The sequence below is a fragment of the Echinops telfairi genome, unplaced genomic scaffold, assembly GCF_000313985.2.
Source record: "Echinops telfairi isolate 266 unplaced genomic scaffold, ASM31398v2 ScPeMD7_7457;HRSCAF=8495, whole genome shotgun sequence".
In the NCBI taxonomy this organism is placed as follows: Eukaryota; Metazoa; Chordata; class Mammalia; order Afrosoricida; family Tenrecidae; genus Echinops; species Echinops telfairi.
The window spans coordinates 34,760,432-34,764,398 of NW_022111357.1; the positions used below are offsets into that span (position 1 = coordinate 34,760,432).

The window sequence follows — 3,967 nt, forward strand, 5'->3', positions numbered from 1 at the left end:
ACTTACCTCAGTCGCGCTGCGGGCCGACCGGCGGGGGAAGAATGGGTCAGCAGATACCGCGGCGCGCGGGAGCGCGCGGGACCCCGCACCGACGCACCTCAGCGCGAACAGCGGCCGCCACCAGCCGCAGGACGCCACTCCGCAGCCCCATCACGCAACGACCCAGCCCCGCATTGAGGGATGGCGACGGGTGGAAGGCGGGAGCGAGGGAGGCCAGGCGCGGACACAGGCCTGGCGGACAGCGTTCGGGCGCGCGCTGGCGCCTCCCAGGACCGCCACCGTCTGCTGGCCCCGCGACTGTCCTCGCGAAACTCCGCCCGCAGCAGCCCCCGGCGCCGGACACCGCCCCGAGCCCCGGAGGCCGCACGTCACCTAGGCCCGCCCCGGCGCTCGCGACTGACAAAGGCATGGACCAATCGGAGCGCAAAACGCCCGGCGGCCGACCAATCGCAGCGGAGCCAGGCAGCGGCGTTGCTGCGAGGAGCTGCGGAGACACCCGAGCACCCCCTGGTGGCCGAGCAGCCGGCGCGGGGGTGCGTGGTGGGCGAAGCCGGCGCCCGGAGGAGTTCCCTCCTGGGTGACCCCCGTAGGGCGTTCGTCGGCTGCGGCCGCGCCCAGCCAACCCGATAACCCGCCTGGTAGGGTGACAAAAGGTTGGCCGTGTGGGGCGGGAGGGGCTCCGTAGAGTCCCGGACGTCAGCCGGCGCTGAGATTTAACCTGGGAGGCGGCCGAGTGTGCAGTCATTGTTGGAAAAACATCTCCCTCGTTCGACGAACGCGGCGCGGTCGGAACGGAGACGCAGAGGGATGAGTCGGGTTCCGCAGGAGCTTCCGGGCCTATTCCTATCGAACTCCTCACACCTCCCACACGCCACCCGGGGGGCGGAATGAGTAACAGAAGAGCACGAGTTAGTGGGCTTTCAGCTCGTCTCTGCTGGATACCACGCAAGGGCCGAGTAAGGGAACAAAGCGCTCCGTGCAGACCGGAACTCCTTCTGGGCGATGCCCTGGAAGGAAGGCAGGTTCCTAGAATGCAGAAATCCATAGAACCCAGGCTCCAGGCGTGATTTTGTTAAAAAACCGGATTTAGTTCGGTTCAGCTCAGAAGCAAAAGAAAAAATCTACAACCGCTGAATAAGCAGCTCAATTTAGTTCTTAATAAAACATGATATTCGATGAAAATATGTGCACTTGCCCTATCAAAGCACCATTATTCTATAAGATTATGGAATGCTCTTTTACTCTCAGAAATTGAAAGTTAAGTTTGGGTGTCTGCCCCCCTCTGAACTCAAAACAGTGTTACTGAGGATAAAAGGCCATATTTAAGGCATAGGCATTAGAGCAGGTAAGTTAATAAACTAACGCTACCAGGGAATCTCCACCCACTCGAAAGCCCTCATATTCCCTTCCAGTCAACAATCATTGAGCATCTCCCATTTTATTCGGAATTTAAATTCCACCTACATGCAAAATGATTTGACATAGCTTTAATAAACTGTATGAGCAATGCGGTTTTATTACCATAAAAGAGGAGTCAATCTGATAAAAAAAAAAGAGAAACAATAAATGGTTGTGTTTTTAAAAGACGTATGAACAAGGAGAGCTGCATATTCTTAATAATATTTAAAAACTGGAATCAAAGGGATGTGCTACCACAGCACAAAAACTCAGCTTTAGCGTCCGAAAAGACTACGCAAAAAATGAAACTGCAATGGGTCAGTAAACAAAAGCTGTTCAATTCATCAGCCCACACCAACGTTTTTCTAGCAAGGAGCACTTCGCAAAAGTGCTACCATAAGCACCTTGGAGAGTTACAAAAAGCTGGGCGGTGGTTTGAGCCCAGTCTAAAAAGAATCTGGCGTGCAGCAAAGGGACTGTGGTGTAATCCTTAATCAGCACTAAGCGAGTGAAGAAAAAGCATGTAATATGGCAGATAAAGGTAGGTCTCAAGACCAAAACTGGCTTGTTCTGCACAAGCCTTTTGACCCTCTGAAAAATGAAGTCGCTCGGCACAGTCCTTAAGGTTCTCAAATGACAGGTTTTGCACATAGGCATCTCTTAAAAATCCTAAAGTCCTGGAAAATTGGATTTAGTCACGTATCCTTGCAATAACATCACAAGATCTATTGAAATGACCCATGTAGCCACACTACTAGAATTAATCAGGTTTCTGGATACAAGATCAGTTTACAAAAATTCAAAATATTCCTTGTTGTAAGGAATAACTAATTAACTAATTAGAAAATGCGATTTCAGGAAGATTTTATTAATAATAGAAACAAAAAATTTAAAAGGTCCTTATTCACTAGGAGCAACCGAGGAAGAAAGAGAAACAGGAATAGGAGGAGAATATGGAATGCGTGGCTAATCGCCTCCATATAAACATCCTCCTATGCTGTAAAACCAGAAGAACCGGGTGGAGCTGATCTGAGATTATCTAGAAGAACCGGATAGAACATGATCAAAGATTATCTAGAAGAATCCTGATCAACACGGGGGAAATATAGAACAGAATTTCAAATTATCATGGGCTCCAGACTTCCTGGAGCCATGGAGGATAGATGAACCCTTGCAACGATTGCCTGAGATAAGTTTTAAACCTTAAGTCAAAAGTAGCCCTTGAAATCTTCTTAAAGGCAAATAATAGTATAGTTTAGCTAGTAAAAAAGATCTGCCTTTAGCATAATGGTCTTTTAAGATCGATGTGAGATTAAGTTGACAACAACTGGAAAAAATTAAATAAGAACATTGGGGGCAGCAAGTTTCTGTTGATAAAGGAGGACCAACCATGGAGGGTGAAGCTAGATGTACGACTTGAAGATGTAATCAAGGTCATTAAACTGTACGTATAGAAACTACCGAATTGGTGTGTGTGCTGCTGTGCATATTTTCAACAATAGCAACAACAAATAAAAATTAGGTGAAAAGAAGAATAGCAATAAAAACTACAAAATATCTAAGGAGAGCTTGAGCAAAAGATAAGCAATACAAGAATAGGAAAAAAAATCATGATCTGTCTTGAAACACATTAAAGAAGACCTAAATAACAGGTATTCTTTATTTTTGGAGAGGAAGAAATGATAAAGATGGCAGTTCTTTCCAAATTTATCTATAAACTTAGTGAAATTCCGAAAAAAATGTTCAACAAGGTTTTGCATAGAATTAGAGAAACCAATTGTAAAATTTCATATGATAAATGTATTTTGTGTCCATTAAAAAAATCCGCATAATAGAATACAGTCAAGGATAGCCAAGGCAATTCTGAAGGATGAGTTATGAGAACCTGCATCTACTACCAATCAGAACTTAGCTGAAAATACAGAAGAAATAGAGTAGAGTCCAGAAATAAACCCACTTACATATATAAATATGACATATGATAACACTGGCATTAAAAATAATAGGAAAATGTTATCTACAAATAATAAATAAATGAAGCTGGAAAAATCAGTTAATTATGTGGTTAAACAAAGAGGAAGGAACAGTAGTTGGAAAATGTAGCCTTGGTGAAAGAAACGAAGCTAGGGATCGCATAATAGAATTTTGCAAGACCAATGACTTTTCATTGCAAATACCTATTTTCAAGAGCATAAATGGGAACTATCCACCTGGACCTCACCTGATTGAATACACAGGAATAATTTTTTTAAAAACGTAAGGAATATACAAGAATCAAATTGGCTAAGCAATTGACTACTAACTGCAAGGTCTGTGGTTCAAAATTGCCCGCTGCTTCCTGAAAGAAAATGATGCTATCTTTTCCCGTAAAGATTTTCAGTCTCAAAAATACTAGGTAGGGTCACTATGATGACAGTGGGTGGCATCAGTGGAAAGAGACAACGGAGAAGCTCAATATCATCAACTAAAATAAGACCAGGGCCAAGTGTGGAACAGACCATCAATTGCTCTTATGCAAGTTCAGGTTGAAGCTGAAGAAAATTGAAACAAGTCCATAAGAATTAAAATA

The 3,967-nt window shown here is 44.8% G+C and overlaps 1 protein-coding gene across 9 annotated transcripts in view; it reads right to left on the minus strand.

Moving 5' to 3' along the window:
- Window positions 1-291, minus strand: part of KIF1B (kinesin family member 1B) — a 182,222-nt gene extending 181,931 nt beyond the window's left edge. For 8 of the 9 annotated variants that reach the window (XM_045298808.1, XM_045298805.1, XM_045298802.1 and 5 more), the window contains exon 1: window positions 7-283. The gene's annotated coding sequence lies outside the window, so the exon portion shown is untranslated. Of the gene's footprint in view, window positions 1-6 lie in introns of all 9 variants that reach the window. The other variant, XM_030887943.2, reaches the window with a different exon arrangement.
- Window positions 292-3,967: the final 3,676 nt, after the last annotated feature.